The sequence below is a fragment of the Budorcas taxicolor genome, chromosome 21 (genome assembly GCF_023091745.1).
Source record: "Budorcas taxicolor isolate Tak-1 chromosome 21, Takin1.1, whole genome shotgun sequence".
Lineage (NCBI taxonomy): Eukaryota > Metazoa > Chordata > Mammalia > Artiodactyla > Bovidae > Budorcas > Budorcas taxicolor.
Window position 1 is genome coordinate 66,688,705 of NC_068930.1, and position 19,163 is coordinate 66,707,867.

The following is a 19,163-nucleotide window of genomic DNA, read 5'->3' on the forward strand; positions in this document are numbered from 1 at the left end:
TGGCCACCTCATGCAAAGAGTTGACTCATTGGCAAAGACTCTGATGCTGGGAGGGATTGGGGGCAGGAGGAAAAGGGGACGGCAGAGGGTGAGATGGCTGGATGGCATCACGGACTCAATTGACCATGGGTTTGGGTGAACTCTGGGAGTTGGTGATGGACAGGGAGGCCTGGCGTACTGCAATTCATGGGGTCACAAAGAGTCGGACACGACTGAGCGACTGAACTGAACTGAACTGAACTGGATCTTCTTATGGGTCCCAAGTTCACATCACATTCTTTGTATGAACCTTCCTTGGACCCCAAACAGATTCTCTCAACATTACAGCCCACCAGTGTCTTAGATTAAAAGCTACCTCCTCCATTGTGCATCCTCTTTATGTCCTGTCTGCCTTTCCTCATAATCTCTTTGTGAGTGCATGCTCCAAGGCTGGCTCCTTTTGGGAATCTGTCCTCTTGAGCAGGGGTCTGTCTTTACTTCCTGGCAAATTCTGTGTCTAACACCATGCCTGAGTCTGACTAGACTTATAACATATGCTTTTGGGAGGAATGGACCAATGCAACCTGGGATCTTAACATATATGCTCTATGCAGCTTGAAGTGTCTCTTTACAGAGCACCTTTTGCACCTTGCAAAGCTTCCCAGAGAAGAAGGATCATTACTTTGGAAATGAATAGTATATATAGGATGCGGTGCAAAAAAGGAAGGAAATGCGTATCAAACTTATCACCACATTTAAGGCTCAATAGTACCATTTTACACTTAAGAGAAAGGCAAAACCACTGTGCATATAATTGAATCTTAATGGTGAAAATAATATTCATTTTCACTATGCTTTAGAGATACTATTTTAAAACTATTTCTAATATAAACACATATTTTCCAGCCCTCATTTTCCCCCTTTTTGCTCCTGCTCTCAGGCACAAATTACTGTTAAGTTGGGCTGAATAATGAATGAAAACAGTCAGTGTCATTAATGACAAAGTGTAATATTGAGCTGATGAGACTTCTTATTTGCAAAGCTTTCTGTCTCTTTTTTTTCCCTAAACATTCCTCTGCAAGGATCACTTGCAAAATATATTCAACTGAGTATCTAATTGAATGATTATGAACCCGTGGAAATGTAGGCTACCAGGTCTGATATACTAAGGAAAAATAAATAAATAACCCTCTGGATAATTAGTTACTGGTGTACAGCAGTCTCATATTTAGAAGAACTTGCATTTTTAGAGCATATGCAAGTCTCAAAAAAATTAGCTCTCAGCTTATGAGTGTCCATCACTGCAGTGGGGAAGGGTTTACTTGGGCAGAGGTTAATTTTGTGCTATTACAGTTGCTGAGGTGCAGCGTGCCCTGACATCAATTTCCTGTCAGACACATGTTTTTTGAGATGTGAGGTTCATAGATATATATGAACATCGTCCTGGAGAGGAACCATCCGTTTTCCCAGATTGAAATGATCTTGAATCAGTAGGTAGGGTGAAGTGTGGCCTGAGTGTGAAAAACTAATTGAAGGCTGGAATGCTCCAGAAGCTCTAGGCTTGAGTCTCATCTGTAATAATTTTTAGCTTTATTTTAATACCTGACAAGGTAAGTATGCTTACTTCCCCCCTTACTTATTACTTTTATAGGTGATAAGATTAAGACTCACAATGGCTATACATCCTCTAAAGTAGTCCCTGGAATAGTGTACTCAAAAGATATGAGTAGAGGGAATAAATCAATATTCCTTCTGATGATGGATTGACCTCTGTCGTGGGTTTGTAAGACTAAAGACCATGTGAAGAACTTTTAAGTATCTGACATAACAATGAAAATCAACATTCTAATTAACTAGCTAATGTGTATTGGATTCCTTGTATATCATGCACTGTGTTAAGCTCTTTTGATGTACCAAGTCCATTAAAGACATCACAACTTCTCAGTGAAGAAGATACAATGCCTCTTCCCAATTGGGGGAAAGAGAAAATGGAGGCTCAGAGACATGAAGAATCTTTCCCAGGTTCAGAGTAGCATCTAGAAACTGCTAGATCTGGGCCTTGCGCTCAGGCCTGTGTGACTCATCTATTATTTTGGAGCACACACATCCGTGTCCCTTTTATGAGTCATGACAAATCAAGTATTTTCAAGAAAGTTCTTGGACCCAATAAATGTGTGTTTACTCCCATTATGTAATAGGGAGATGACACCACCCTTAAGGCAGAAAGTGAAGAACTAAAGAGTCTCTTGATGAAAGTGAAAGAGGAGAGTGAAAAAGCTGGCTTAAAGCTCAACATTCAAAATACTAAGATCATGGCATCCTGTCCAATCGCTTCATGGCAAATAGACGGGAGAAACAATGGAAACAGTGACAGACTTCATTTTATTGGGCTCCAAAATCACTGCAGATGGTGACTGCAGCCATGAAATTAAGGCACTTGCACCTTGGAAGAGAAGTTATGACCAACCTAGACAGCATATTAAAAAGCAGAAATGTTACTTTGCCTACAAAGGCCGGTCTAGTCAAAACTATGGTTTTTCTAGTAGTCATGTATGGATGTAAGAGTTGGACCATAAAAAAAGTTGAGTGCCAAAGAATAGATGCTTTTGAACTGTGGTGTTGGAGAAGACTCTTGAGAGTCCCTTGGACTGCAAGGAGATCTAACCACTCAATCCTAAAGGAAATCAGTCCTGAATATTCACTGGAAGGACTGATGCTGAAGTTGAAGCTCCAATACTTTGGCCACCTGACTCACTGGAAAAAGACCCTGATGTTGGGAAAGATTGAAAGCAGTAGGGGAAGGAGAAACAGAGGATGAGGGGTTTGGATGGCATCATCGACTGCATGAATGCAAGTTTGAGCAAGTTCCGGGAGCTGGTGATGGACAGGGAAGCCTGGTGTGCTGCAGGCCACATGGTCACAAAGAGTTGTGTTGCCAAGACACAACTGAGTGAATGAACTAACTGACTGATGTAATAGGGTTTTGTGGTTGTTGTTGAAATAATTCAGCATCTTTCTCCTTTGGGCCTTAGCTACTACAAAGCTATGGGCTAGATTCATTGCTCAATCACAATAATTTTATTAGCCCTCAAAATAAACGTATTCTCGCATCCTTCTGAATGGATGTTAAATTTCGGGTTCTGTTTTCACCATCTTGAAGTATCTTTTATTGTAAATCCTTGTGTATCATTTTTTGAGGATATATAGGCAATTAGGATGAACTTTCACATTAATTAATCTTATCTTGCTGTGAGGTAAGATCACTTTGCAGATCAAGAGAGAAAGGGAGTTAAAAGACTTGACCAACATAAATGAGCTGATGAATTCTGGAACCAACTATCCTTATTCTGTGTCTAGAGATTATTCCCTCCTTTAATGTTGCCTTTTGGATACAGGGAATGTATACTGCTTAAAAATTTAGACTTTCATAAAGGTGATCCCAACTAAAAGCAGACACACTGAATGTGCTATATGCCTTGTTCAGCACTTGAAGATTTATTTAGACTATTTTAATGTTTTTTGCTTTGACATCAGTGAATTTGCCTTAGCTTTCTATTGATGTATGTGATAGTCTTTGTATCAACTTGGCTAAGCTGTGGTCCCAGTTCTTTAATCAAATACTCATCTATGTGTTGCAGTGAAGGTGTTTTAATAAAAGTGAAAGTGTTAGTTGCTTAGTCATGTTGGACTGTTTGTGACCCCATGGATCGTGGCACACCAGGCTCCTCTGTCCATGGGATTCTCCAAAGAATACTGGAGTGGGTTGCCATTCTCTTCTCCAGGGTATCCCCCTGACCCAGGGATCAAACTGAGGTCTCCCACATTGCAGGCAGAGTTTTTACTGTCTGAGCCACCAGGGAAGCCTCCAAGGTTCCAGATCACAGCAGTTCTCCTAGTTTAGAAATTCTGCAGCCTCATTGAGACCTCTAGTTCATCAGTCCTACCACTTTTTAAAGCTATGTTACACATTTCTGATTATTCTCCTTCCTCAAACACGGCGGAACTGCTTCATGACCATTTTTTGAAATAGATGGAATCTTGTGATTTGCTTTTACAAGCGAATCTGTGAAGTGATGTGTGCATTTTAATTGCTAGTGCAATTCCCTGACCCGCTCTTCTTCCCATTGCAGCAATTGTGGGAGCCGAGGTGGAGATGGAATCTTCATCAGTCCAGGTCCCTGAGTGACTGTGATGAACAACAGCTGTAGCCATCCTGCTTGAGAAGCGAATGTTTGTTGTGATAGGCCACTGAGATTTGGGGCATGTTTCTTAGGGGTACAGACTCTCACCATATGCAATTTCCCTGACTATGACTATAACCATCCCTTGAAAACAATCTTCATGCCCTTGCCCATTCCCTGCTCATAAGACAACCTTAGTAACCCCAGTTCCCCCTAAAACCTGGTGGAGTAGTCAGTATTCTCAATAGAAACAAACCGAATAGGATGTACATAGAGAGAGAATCAGTTTAAGGAACTGACTCATGTGATTTTGGAAGCTGTCAAGTTAAAAGTTATTCAGGGTAGACCAGAAGGCTGGAGATCCAGGGAAGCATGACATTTTGAGTCCAAAGATAGTCTGTTGGCAAAATTCCCTCTTCTTCCAGGGAGGTCACTCTTTTTCTCTAAAGGTCTTCAACTGATTGCATGAGGTCCACCCACATTATGGAGGGAAATCTGCTTTACTCAAAGTCTCCTGGTTTAAATGTTAATCTTATCTAAAAATATCTTCACAGAAACATCTAGAATAGTGTTTGTGCCAATATCTGGGTTCTGTGTTACAGCCAAGTTGACACATAAAATTGTTCATCATACCTAGTTACATGGATTGTCTTCTTTCTCTGCATCTGCTGCCAAAGAGCTGACTGGGCTGGAGAATGTTGCCAAATGGGACTGAATGGATGCATTTCAGTAGATGACCACCCATTCTGAAGTAGGCATTTGACCTAACTAGACAATCATGTTTTCCAGGTGAATTTATTTTCTAGCTCTGGGGATGACGGTTTCACACCTTATCTATCCTCAAATATCACTCCCACCTCCACCAAATTCTGCTCATATTTTATCTTAAAGAAGATGGATGCAATCAGACATAAATTCGCCATCTTTATTTCTCCAATGACACTGGCTGCCTGTATCTGTATCCCTGGCTTCTACCATGTAATGGAACGAGGATCCATCTCAGCCCTAGAACAGACTCCCTTCTTACGCTCCCTGTCCCCTGCCCCTTGTTTTCTCAAGGACTGATTCCTCCAGACATTTGTCATCACTCTCTCCCTGTTTACTAAGTCATTCTCATAAGCCAACGGATCTGCCATCAGATATCCATCCAAAATAAGATCGCCCATGCCTCCAGGTTCCCTTCAGATGTTAGGGCCTTTATCTATAGGTGTTCACAGCAACACCTCCTGCAAAGAGCTTTCTTTCTATGTAGTGATGGACATTGTGTCCCTGTTCACTGATTCATTACCTCCTTATCCATTCCCTCAGAAACCATTCTAAGTAAATAGCTTGTCTGAAATACTCTCTACTGTTACTGTGCTTTCCTCTACATAGAACATATGATTATTATATATGCTCGCATTTGTTTACTTACTCATGTGTGTGTTCATTACCTGTCCAAGCCTATTAGAATATGAGCAAGTCGAAGGCAGATTCTCAGACTATCTATGCAGCCCTGGCCTGAATATCGCATGCCTGAAAGATTCCTGCATGTGTGTTACCCATTCACTTCAATCATATCTGACTCTTTGTGACCCCATGGACTGAAGTCTGCCAGGCTCCTCCATCCATGGGATTCTCCAGGCAAGAAAACTAGAGAGAGCTGCCATGCCCTCCTCTAGGGGATCTTTCCAACCCAAGGATAGAACCTGTGTCTCCTGTGTCTTCTGCCTTGCAGGTGGATTCTTCACTGCTGAGCCACTGGGGAAGCCCCTGAATGCACCCTCTTTCCAGGCAAATTGCAGCCTGTTTGAAACCTTACTGAGTAGAGAAACAGGGCTCTGTACAAAAGAGCATCCAAGTCTGGATAAAACCAGCACTTAACAATTTCCGTAATGAGGCAGGGCACTTAACCACTGAGTCTAACACACCTGCATTCTCAGATTTGCCTGGGAATACTGGGGAGAGAGTTTGCTTAATAGTTTTCCCCATGTAAGGGGGTGGCTTCCAAGCAGTAGAGCAGACTCCACCAAAGGCCAGCTCCACACTCCAGCTCTCTGGGAGAGAGAGCTTCCTGCAGCTTTGAAATGAGATAACTTTCTTTGTCTCTGTATTGCTGTCATTGTTGGTTTGGTTTTTTGGTTTGCTTGTTTTGTTTTCATGTACTCCTATTCATCAAGGTTACAAAAAAAAAAAAAAAATCCCGCATCCCAGTTCCAGGCATGACACCCTAAAGCCAAAATATTCCACACATTTATGTCATTTCCTGAGGATAATTTTCCAGATGTAGGTCTGCGGGGTCCAAAGGTATGTACAGTTTTAAAGGTTTTGGAAAGGAATGCCAAATTGCCTCCAGAAAAGCAGAAACACTTTATCCTCTCCCAGGCCGGGGCTGAGAGGGTTAGCCTCCCATGGCCTTGCCTGCACTACGCATTATTCTTTCCCAGCTTTGCAATGCAAACACCAGGGCGCTCTTTCCTCTGCAGGGTAGGGACAGAGTTGCCTGGGGCTCCCCCCTCCCCATTTCCACAGGTGCTAAAATCCTCCCTAACACCCTGATCACCTCATCCACATGCATTTGATGGAAGGCAACCCCAAAGGCCTCTTACCGTGCCTCGCCAGGGCTCTGAGTACTTTGTAAAACCAACTCAGGCTCTCTTTGTCCTACAGATGAGGTCAGGAGGCAGGTTGTGCACCCCGGGGTCCGTGATCCACCACCCTCTCCACTTCTAATGCTGTCTCCTCCCTACAGCCCCCCACAATAATAGACACATTTTCAGCTTCCTCGGGTTGGGCAACTTATCAAAGAGAACCCAGGGGTCTCACGCAGAGCTGCAAGTGAATCATAGCAGCTTACTGCAAAGTACATCATGCAAGGACTTGTGTTCCATTTTCATGGATTACGGCCTCTGCCAGACCCTGGGAAATGAAGCTACCATTGAGTACATGCAGGGCTCTGCTGAGCTGTGGAAACTTTCTAAGGCAAACAGATTTTCCCCTTTTATTTCTTTCCCAGTTTTCTTATTATTTTGAGGAAGATGGCGGAATACACAATGCCTTGGCGTTAGAATTTATAGGGCTAAGTAAACCTGCAACGTTGCCATTAGCTGTAGGATGAAAAAGGTGACGGGACCACATGCACCTAATTGACGTTACCTTGTTCTCTTCAGGTGGTTAATGTCTGCCCTAGTTCCATGACCACGTTATTCATAATAGTGGTAACTGTGTCCACTGATGGAACACAGTGCTTGCCCGCCACTCGGCTGGGGCTTCTATCAGCCTTGTTTGGTATAATCCTCACTGCCTCATTAAACATCAGCATTGACGTTTTACAGATGAAGAAACTGAGATTTAAAGTCAAGTCCAAGAATCACCATCCTGAGCCCAGGTACAGGGGAATTTGTGAGAAATGCAGGCTCTCAGGAACCCTCTCTGCCCCAGACCTTGAGACACAAACTCTGCATTTTAACAGGAACCCTGAGTGATTCATGAGCACAGCACAGTTTGTGAAACAACATTCAAGGTCACAAAGCTAGTCAGGAGAGTACCTGAGAGTTGCTCTCTGATCCCCAGAATTCTTTCTAGCATGCAGAGCATACTGGAATACTTTCGAGTATTCATATATATATATATATATATATATATATATATATTTTTTTTTTTTTTTAATGAGGCAGAAATTCTTTAGCTTCTTGTTGTTCAGTTGCTCGTAGTGTCTAGCTCTTTGCGACCCCATGGAGTGTAGACCACCAGATTGCTCTGTCCATGGGACTTTCTAGGCAAGAATACTGGAGTGAGTTGCCATTTCCTTTTCTAGGGGATCTTCCTGACCCAGGGATTGAACCTGCATCTCCTGTGTCTCCTGTATTGGCATGCAGTTAATTTACCAACTGTTACCTGGGAAGCCCCTAGCTTCTGGGCGGCGGGATGGGAGGGGATTATTGTGTGACTATGCTGTCTTCATCTTGCTGGTGCGTGTGTGTGTGTGCCTGAGTAAGTGTGTGTGTGTGTGAATGGTTTATTCTATCAGTGTAGGGCCATAGTTACCAATGTAGTAATATCTCTGCTGTAATGAGGAACAAAAAAAAAGGTGTTTTCATAAACAGACAATGCTGGCTGGTTGCACGTTCAGCGGTGACACTAAAGGATTATTTACCTATCATTAAGATATGAATGCTTTACCTGGTACTGTTTTTGCCTGTAGCAGAAATCATATTAAACATGTAAGTTATTAGACTGTCCATCCATTAAGTTGTGTTCCAATCTTATGTAATATAATATAAACGATGAAAATAAATCCAAGGCAATAGGTCAAGCAACCTCCCCATCTTTACTCCCCTGTCCTAACTCAATTTTGATGGAAGGTGCTAATACCAGGACGCCATGTACCATTTGAATCTTGCTCAATATTTGTGCCCAGATCTGTAGCACGAAGTCAGAGCAAGTATTCGGAAGATCTTGACTGTGTGTAAAGCTAGCTACTCTGTAATGGTGCCCTCACACACTTGTCCTGGGAGGTGCCCTGCACACTCTGGCGTCTTTCACCTCCTAGTGTAATTGACAACTCCCTGCTACTTCCTCAAGGCCACATTCCAGTTGTGCAGGTTTAATAGAGCTCTTTCCACTACAAATTCTGCCTTGTCTTTTTGTCTGCTTGTTTTATTTATTTTCAACTTTTAATGCATTAGCATTCACTTACAGAAACACCAGAAAGCAATCTCTCTTCTTTAATAATGAATACACGTGGCATGGCAATGTGGGTGCCTTACTCTTCATAGACTCTCTTAACTAAAACAGAAGCAGGAAATAGATTTGCTTTTATTGAACACTTACTAAGTGCCTTAGTACTATATATACATCACACCCACATAGATACACACGACACACAAACATAGAATGCACACACATCCACATATACACACAAATACACAAACACACGTAGGCATGTATACACATAGACACACATACACGAATAGACATAGGAAACACATCACACATGCACATAATATTACTGAGCCCACAAACACTCTCACATTGGTTTAAAACTTAATTCGCTTTTAAGAAAACTGATGCCTACATTTTGCTAATAAAATAGAAGTTAAAAATCCTCTAGTATGATTTTTTGGTTTGTATTTCTATCAAGAGCCCTGAGGAAAGTTTTTCTTTCCTCTCTACCTGTCTAGAAGGAATGTTCTCTTTTGAAACCAATGTATGCGTGTGTTTGTTTGTTTATTTATTTATTTATTTTAGGCCAATCTCACTCCTTTGGCTGTTGATTCTTTTCATTTCACACTGAGATGTAACTAAATCACAGATTCCTGAACATTTGTATTCATAATGAATACAAATGTTCTCTTCCAGTCTTTTGAGATGTGCTTGCTTGAACTGAAAAAAAAAAAAGGAGGAGAATTACATCTGGAGCATATCATTTTGAATTTGATGTATTGTACCAATAATTGTCTTCTTGCAGGTACAATTTCTTATTGATTACAAAATTATGGAGTGTTGTTGGCTACTAGAGAATTTTGAGCTTGCAGGTAACAAGAAGCACTTGAACAGATAAACTCTACCAGCAAGCAGGTGGAGACAAGTGTTTACATGATGAACTCTTGGGATATGAAGTCACAGGGATTTTTATTCCACATCAGGAGAGAAGTCAATGGGAGATAAATAACAAGAGGACAGGTTTTGGCTGTATGTATTGCTACCGCCTCAAAGAAGGGAAATGTTATTTGTGGACCAGAATGTCTAAGAATCCTAGCTGCTGTGACGCTGGGGAGAGTGGTATGCTAGGAAACATTTAACAACAGGGGCTCTAGGAGGAAAAAGTTGGTTTTGACGTGCAGCATTTACTGATTTCTGTAGTGTGAACATTTCCGCCATGACCAGTTTCCAGCCATCAGTGGGGTATCCCGAACACGGCTTTGCTAAGAGTTGGACCCAAGTGGCTGCCATGACCCTGTGTGTTGTGTGCGTGGCCTCTCGCCTGCCACTGTTTGGGGCGTCCTTACTCCACTTTCCTGTGAGCACCTTGTGTTACTTTGAGAGTCCTCTAGGAATCAAACAGCAAAACTGAATCCAAACTGGGAGAGACGGATCAGGGGAAAGGATCATGGACGATAAAGGAGGGGAGGAGCTGGAGCCAAAGGAGAGAGCCTTCCAGCGGCGATGAGGGCCAGACACTTACCAATAGAGACGAAGGAGCAAGGAGGGTGGGCAAGAACCCTTGTCAGACTGCAGCACAGCTCTGAGCAAGTCTTGCTCAGGCTGGTGGAGCCCCTGAGCCAAGATTCCCCATGAGTGGACTTCTGTTAGGGGCAGACACGTCCCACTTCTCAAATCCTCCATGAAACGGTCATTGGCTGAAAGCAGATGAGAAAGAGATGACCTTGGTGTGAGCACCATGCAGAATCCTGGGCCAGAAAGTGTGGCCCCTGGAGCGCATCAGCTCATTACACCCCTTGCAGAAGGCTCATCTTAAAAGGAGATCTGAGGAACTCCTTACACAACTACCACACATCTGAAGGAAGAAGGGTGTAAATACAGGACAACCAGGTGAAGGAGGCCCCCTGAGCCTCAAGATCAGAATCTTGGGGTTACATGTAAAATGGCAGACTCCCAGCTTTCCTGGTGGCTCAGGGGTAAATAATCCATCTACCAGTGCAGGAGATTTGGATTCCTTCCCTGATCCGGGAAGATGCCGCACGCCACAGGGCAACTAACCCCATGTGCCGCAGCTACTGAGTCTGTGTGCTAAAGCCACGCTCCGCAGCAAGAGAAGCCACTGCAGTGAGAAGCCTGTGCACCACAAATCGACAGCAGCCAGCACTTGCCACAGCTACAGAACAGCCTGCACAGCAACAAAGCCTTGGCACAGCCAAAAATAAATGAATAAATATATACACAATTTTTTAAAATACAGGTTCCTAGAAATGTTGGGCCTGTAGAATCAGAATCTTTGGAGGATCCTACATTTTTAATAATTTTCCCAGGATTTTTGGTTTGTTTGTTTTCAGATCAAAGCAGGTAGAACAACTCCTGATTTGGGAGTCAGACTTGTCATATAAACATCTCAGGGACAAAGTTACTTTAATTTATTAACGGGAAATTCTTCATCGGAACTTCTTCAACTGTAAAGTGAATGTGATAATAAAGTGATGGACTGTATTTTTGTTTTTTATTCTAATATTTTTTCTTTCTGATAGTAGTTTAGTTTGGTTCAGTCTCTCAGCGGTGTCCAATTCCCTGTGACCCCATGGACTGCAGCACACCAGGCTTCCCTGTCTATCAACAACTCCCAGAGCTTGCTCAAACTCATGTCCATTGAGTCAGTGATGCCATCCAACCACATCCTCTGTCATACCCTTCTCTTCCTGCCTTCAATCTTTCCCAGCATGAGGGTCTTCTCCAATGAGTCAGTCAGTTCTTCGCATCAGGTGGCTAAAGTACTGAAGTTTCAGCTTCAACATCAGTCCTTCCAATGAATATTCAGGACTGATTTCCTTTAGGATTGACTGATTTGATCTCCTTGCAGTCCAAGGGACTCTCAAGAGTCTTCTCCAACACCACAATTCAAAACCATCAATTCTTCGGCACTCAGCTTTCTTTATGGTCCAACTCTCACGTCCATACATGACTACTGGAAAAACTATAGCTTTGACTAGACAGACCTTTGTTGGCAAAGTAATGTCTCTGCTTTTTAATATGCTGTCTAGGTTGGTCATAGCTTTCCTTCCAAGGAGCAAGCATCTTTTAATATCATGGCTGCAGGTACCATCTGCAGTGCCTCTGAAGCCCAAGAAAATGAAGTCTGTCACTGTTTCCATTGTTTCCCCATCTATTTGCCATGAACTGATGAGACTGGATGCCATGATCTTAGTTTTCTGAATGTTGAGTTTTAAGCCAGCTTTTCACTCTCCTCTTTCCCTTTAATCAAGAGGCTCTTTAGTTCTTCTTCACTTTCTGCCATAAGGGTGGTGTCATCTGCATATCTGAGGTTATTGATATTTCTCCCAGCAACCTTGATTCCAGCTGATGCTTCATCCAGCCTGGTATTTCACAAAGCTCAAACATCAACACTGCAAAATACAGGGAACTCTGCTCAATGTTGCAGCTTGGATGGGAGGGAAATTTAGGGGAGAATAAAGGCACAGATATGTATGACTGAGTAGCTTTCCTGTCCACCTGAAACTACTGAAAGTGAAGATGTTAGTTGCTCAGCTGTATCCAACTCTTTGTGACCCTGTGGACTATAACCCACCAGGCCCCTCTGCTCATGGAATTCTCCAGGCAAGAATACTGGAGTGGGTAGCTATTTCCTTCTCCAGGGGATCTTCCCGATCCAGGGATAGAATCCAGGTCACCTGCATTTCAGGCAGATTCCTTATCATCTGAGCCACCAAGGAAGCCAGCTATATTCTAATATAAAATAAAAAATTGAAAAGTCAAAATATATGCATGACATCAGAAGGAAATGTAAAATAACATAATCTATTGTTTGCAAGCAGTAAGGCTGTTTCTGTTTTTCTTCTTACTTTTCTGAACTTTACATCCTCTCTTTCATGGGCTTCTAGGATGCTTGTTGTTCAGTGCCCAACTCTGCAATTCCATGGACTGCAGCACACCAGGCTCCTCTGTCCTTCACTATCTCCAGGAGTTTGCTCAGATTCATGTCCATTGAGTCAGTGATGCCATCCAACCATCTCATTCTCTGCAGCCCCTTTCTCATTTTGCCTTTAATCTTTACCAGCATTAGGGTCTTTTCCAATGAGTTGACTCATTGCATCAGGTGGCCAAAGTATTGGAGCTTTAGCATCAGCTCTTCCAATGAATATTCAAGTGTTGGTTTCCTTCAGGATTGACTGGTTTGATCTCCTTGCAGTCCAAGTGTCTCTCAAGAGTCTTTTCCAGCACCCCAGGTTGAAAGCATCAGTTCTTCAAAACTCAGCCTTCTTTATCCAACTCTCACATCTCTACATGACACCTGGAAAAACTATAGCTTTGACTATACATGGATAAGGAACTTGTGTAACTCAATGAAGCTGTGAGCCATGTCATGTAGGGCCATCCAAAACAGAGGGGTCACAGTGGAGAGTTCTGACAAAACTTGGTCTATTGGAGGAGGGAACGGCAAACCACTCCAGTATGCTTGCCTCAGGAACCTCATGAATATTATGTAAGACTAATTGGACTGCAAGGAGATCCAACCAGTCCATTCTGAAGATCAGCCCTGGGATTTCTTTGGAAGGAATGATGCTAAAGCTGAAACTCCAGTACTTTGGCCACCTCATGCAAAGAGTTGACTCATTGGAAAAGACTCTGATGCTGGGAGGGATTGGGGGCAGGAGGAGAAGGGGATGACAGAGGATGAGATGGCTGGATGGTATCATGGACTCGATGGACGTGAGTCTGAGTGGACTCTGGGAGTTAGTGATGGATAGGGAGGCCTGGCGTGCTGCAGTCCATGGGGTTGCAAAGAGTCGAACACGACTGAGCGACTGAACTGAATAATAATTATAATGAAAATGTGTGTGGAACTTATAACAGGATGATAGTGCCATACTGTTCTTAGTCACTCATTTGTGTCTGACTTTTTGTGACCCCACGGACTGTAGGCTCTCTGTCCATGGGGATTCTCCAGGCAAGCATACGGGGTTGCCATGCCCTCCTCCAGGAGATCTTTCCAACCCAGGGATCGAACCCAGGTCTCCCGCATTGCAAGCAGATTCTCTATTGCCTGAGGCACCAGGGAAGCCCAACAATATGATTATCTTACTCCAAATTAAAAACACCAAGTCAGGGACTCGTTTGTATCCATTCCTCTGCCACGCTGGCCATTCATCATTCTCTCTCATCCTACAGTGCCTCCAGAATGGGGGCCATGAATTTATATTTTTATATTTCTAGCCTCTTGTACAAAGCTTGGCATATAGGTGGCACTTAATAATTATTAGGTAAAAGGATAAATAAACACCTATCTGGCATTTGCATGGTATTTAAATAGAGTTGGCACACCACCACTCCATAAATGAGACAGAAAGAGAGCAAACATTGCCGATCTTATTTTCCAGGGCTGTGTGTTCATAGCTGTGGGATCTTGATACAGTGAGGCTGCTTATTCATTCTATTGGTTTGAGTACGATTTTTAATGCGTCTATAAAGAGAGGTTTTCAAGTTTAATTGCAGTGTCGTCCTCTTCATGCTCACTCTTATCTCCGACCGCACTTTCTTCCTGGTGGATCAACCCGGTTTTTATGACCCTGCCACACATAATAAAGCATCCAAACAACTTTTTCACGTCATCTTCAATGAATTCAGAGAATGCAACAGTTTGCACCTTCCTCTCTGCGCACTTTATGGCTCCCACTTTCATTCTACAAGGCTGAGTGTATCAGGTGATAAATATCTGTCCTAGGATGCTGAGTGTGACAAAGCATTTCCTTCCTAGGCCCACTCGTCCCTCGTAACTTATGAAGCTGGAAGAAAGAAAAACAGCATTCCAAAATGTCTTTATTTTTTCCATCTCTACTTTACTCTACCAAACTTTGCAGCATTGAGATGTCTACGTATCATCCTACTTCAACTTCTGTGTGATTAAATTCTGATTAGAACACACACACCTCTGATCATGGAGTGATTGTGGAATAGGGCCACATATCCATATATCATGATGGATATTTGTTTGAAGGAAGACATATCCTCAAAACATCCTTAGGGAAGATAGGAAATCTGGTTTCTATTGTCATGCCTTTCTCCAGGGAACCTTCCCAAACCGGGGATCAAACCCAGGTCTCCCGCATTGCAGGCGGATTCTTTACCATCTGAGCCACCAGGGAAGCCCAAGAATACTGGAGTGCGTAACCTGTTCCTTCTCCAGCGGAACTCCCCAACCCAGGAATCGAACTGGGGTCTGCTGCATTGCAGGCGGACTCTCTACCAGCCGAGCAACCAGAGAAGCCCTCTAAAGCTAACAGGGCTGCTTAAAATGGGGCATCTCCAAACTTCAAGTTTCTCACCTTTAGAATAACTATAGGGAAGTTCATCTATGTTTTCACTTTTAGTTTTTAAGTCATTCTTAGAACCATGACGGCCACCTGGTGATCCACTTCATCTCTTCATTTATTTAGCCGAAGATTACTGTGCCTCTCAGACAGGGACCGTAGTAGACACCAGCATAGGGTCACCTGCAGAGAGTGTCAGGCCCAGCTTTGGGTGGCGCTAATAGTAAAGAACCTGCCTGTCAATGCAGGAGACGTGGAGATGCAGGTTTGATCCTTGGGTCAAGAAAAGCCCCTGGAGGAGGGCATGGCAACTCATCCCAGTACTCCTTCCTGGAGAATCCCATGGACAGAGGAGCCTGGTGGGCTGCAGTCCATGGGGCCACAAAGGGTTGGACACAACTGAATCCACTTAGCATGCACCAGTTTTGGACCCCGATCTTTAGAAGGTCCTCCTGAGCCCTCCTCCAGCCTCAATGATTCCCTATACATGAGGATTTCCTGGGGTCCGTGAACTGAGCTTATCCAGAGCCTATTTCTTCTACCTGGTTCCTAGAATTCCTTGCCTGAAGCCCCAGGCTTACTTGCTTTTTCAGGTCTCCTCCATGGCTGCCTGCTTTTGGGAGGATGGTGCCACCAGTAGGCAAGGATCCACTGCTCTCCATGGGCTGTGCAGTCTACAGACATGCCAGCTAGTGATAAACGGAAAAGACTAAGTAGTTGGAATGACTATGCCATCATTAAATTTTCCTTTACACACATATACACATGTATCTATATCACATACACATGCATGCATATATGCTATGCATAGACACACGTGCACAATGCTTGCATACATGTGTGCACATATATTCACAGAGAAAGACACACAGACAAGTACAACTCACACACACACACATTTGTGCGTGGTGTTACGTCACTTCAGTCATGTTCAATTCTTTGTGACCCTATGGGCTGTGGCCCGCCAGGCTCCTCTGTCCATGGGATTCTACAGGCAAGCATACTAGAGTGGGTTGCCATGCCCTCCTCCAGAAAACACACATATACCTGGATACAAAGCTACACACTTCTCTTACTAAGACGTTTATTCCTAGGTGAGAGAAAAGCATGTGGCTTGGGGCCAAATGACCAAATTCTGTAAAGAATAAAATTAAAATGGGATATAATCCCATAACTCAGATGACTCTACCATTGGTATATAATATTCATTATGCTGCCCTCACAGTTGTATCATTTAAGAAGTCCTTTAACATACACGACTACATGTGGCATTCCTGTTAGACCAGATTGTCAGATTCATCCTCAGATGAGCTGACTGAGGTGAAGGGAGAGTTCCTCTGTTGCTTGAATCACCAGCTGCTTGCGGCTAAGCTGGCGCTCAAACACACTTCTGAGTCGAGTACATGGAGCTCATGACTTTTATCCACCAGGCTCCGTTTCAGGATCTGCTTAATTACCACATTGCCTAGATATACATGGATAAACACACAGGTGTAAGTAGGAGTACCTGCGTGCATGCTAGGTCGCTTCAGTTGTGTACGACTCCTTGTGATCCTACCAGCTGTAGCCCCCCAGGCTCCTCTGTCCACGGGTTTCTCCAGGCAAGAATACTGGAGCATGTTCCCATACCCTCCTCCAGGGCATCTTCCCAACCCAGGAACCTAAGCGGTGTCTCTTATGTCTCCTGCATTGGCAGGCAGGTTCTTTTTTTTTTTTTTTTACTTTATTTTACTTTACAATACTGTATAGGTTTTGCCATACATTGACATGAATCCAGCACGGGTGTACATGCGATCCCAAACATGAACCCCCCCCCCACCTCCCTCCCCATAACATCTCTCTGGGTCATCACCGTGCACCAGCCCCAAGCATGCTGTATCCTGCGTCGGACATAGACTGGCGATTCGATTCTTACATGATAGTATACATGTTACAATGCCATTCTCCCAAATCATCCCACCCTCTCCCTCTCCCTCAGAGTCCAAAAGTCCGTTATACACATCTGTGTCTTTTTTGCTGTCTTGCATACAGGGTCATCATTGCCATCGCAGCACTGTTTATAATAGCCAGGCAGACAGGTTCTTTACCTCTAGCACCACCTGGAAAGCCCATAAGGGTGAATAGAGTTATGGATATAGATAAAAGCGATTTCTCCAAACACCAAGAAATTAGAGCATAATACTAAAGAGCAGATCACACACTATTTTGCCAAATCCAGATTTATCCAGAACATGTGTTATAGTCATATCCAGAAGGATGTAAATCCAGGTGAATTCATACTTACAGGGCAAAACAGCCTTCCACACCTGTTCTTTCCTTCTGGAAGTGGGCTTCCTGCAGACAGGGAAGGGGTCTTCAACACACCAGGGAGAGCATCAGGACAGCATGGGATAGGAAGGTGTTGTTTAGATAGAGACCTCGTCTTCATTATGGACCCCGGTGCTCAAGAGGCTGAATGGCCCTCCTGGGGCCACCTCCCCTCCAGCACCTTCCCTGGAGGACTTCATCTCCGTCCTTTGCTGATATTCATAATTTAGAATTCTGTTTCTCATGCTTTTCTTTTTTTATTGGAGGAAAATCACTTCACCATATTGTGTTGGTTTCTGCCATACAACAATGTGAATCAGCCATAAGTGTATACATATCACCTCCCTCTTGAGCTTCCCTCCTTCCGCGCATCCCACTCTTCGAGGTCATCACAGAGCCCCCAGCTGGGTTCCCGGTGTTATTTGGCAACTTCTCAGCAGCTGTCGATTTTACGCATGGGAGCGTATTTATGTGGATGCGTCTTCCTCCACCCGTCCATCCCTCTCCCTCCCCAACTGTGTCCAAAAGTCTGTTTTTCACATCTGCATCTCCATTCTTTCCTGGCAAATGGGCTCATCAGTACCATTTTTCTAAAGGAGCTTTGATCACAACCCAGAGAAGAGTGTCTTATTCTTTGCATGGAAAGCAGGAGAGAGTTTGAAACCACTTGCAAAGGAGAAGAATGTAGAGGGTAAAAAGAAGGAGAAGGCAGGGTGGTGCGTTGCCTGCAGGGCCAGTAATTATGAAGGACGCAGGACACGATGTTTCTGTTGTGTTGGGGGAGTGAGGGCTCAAGGGGATCCTTGCTATCAGGGCTTTGCCTCCCCAACTCTCAGCAGCCTTGTTACAAGTAATCGGCAGTGTTAACTTGGTATGTTATTAACAGGTTCCATTTGCCCTCATCCACAATCTAGCCTTCATCTCACGGATTACTTCCCTGAAAGAAAATAGCACCTTTCCACGTGTCTTCCATATTTCAGTGGAATAAAATTAAGTCACTAAGTACTAGCTGCAAACAGGCATTTACAATTCCAAACACTCTCAAGAGCCACCTGCCTGGAAGGTGGCTCAAATTGGGAAAGACAATTGAATACAATACTAATCGATGTGTATTTATAACTTTACTTATATAACACTTTGATAGATCAGAAATCAACCTGACTTTTTTTTTTAAAAAAAACACTCAAAGTCTTACTTTGCATAGACTGTTACAGACAGGGGGAAAATAGCTCTCTACAACCCTCCTTTCCTCACGGGGGTGAGCTCTCTGTAGATGGGGAGGGGGTCTCTACTTCACACTCTGGAGTTCAAGAACAAGGTAGGCACTCCTTTTAAAGGTATGTAATCATATGGAGTCTACGGCCATACCACCCTGAACTCCCCGATCTTGTCTTATCTTGGAAGCTAAGCAGGGTCGGGCCTGGATAGTACTTGGATGGGAGACAGCCTGGGAATACTGGGTGCTATAGGCTTCAGGGCTTCCCTGCTGGCTCAGATGGGAAAGAGTCTGCCTACAATGAGGGAGACCCGGGTTCAATCCCTGGGTTGGGAAGATCCCCTGGAGAAGGAAATGGCAGCCCAGTTCTCTTGCCTGGAAAATCCCATGGGCGGAGGAGCCTGGTAGGCTACAGTCCATGGGGTCGCAAAGAGTCGGACACAAATGAGCAACTTCACTTCACTTCACTTCAATCATATGGAAAATGAAAACAGTACCCTA

At 43.7% G+C, this 19,163-nt stretch overlaps 1 pseudogene; it reads left to right on the forward strand.

Moving 5' to 3' along the window:
- The first annotated feature begins 18,800 nt into the window (after positions 1 to 18,800).
- LOC128067144 (uncharacterized) lies at positions 18,801 to 18,918 on the forward strand (annotated as a pseudogene).
- The last annotated feature ends 245 nt before the right edge of the window (positions 18,919 to 19,163 follow it).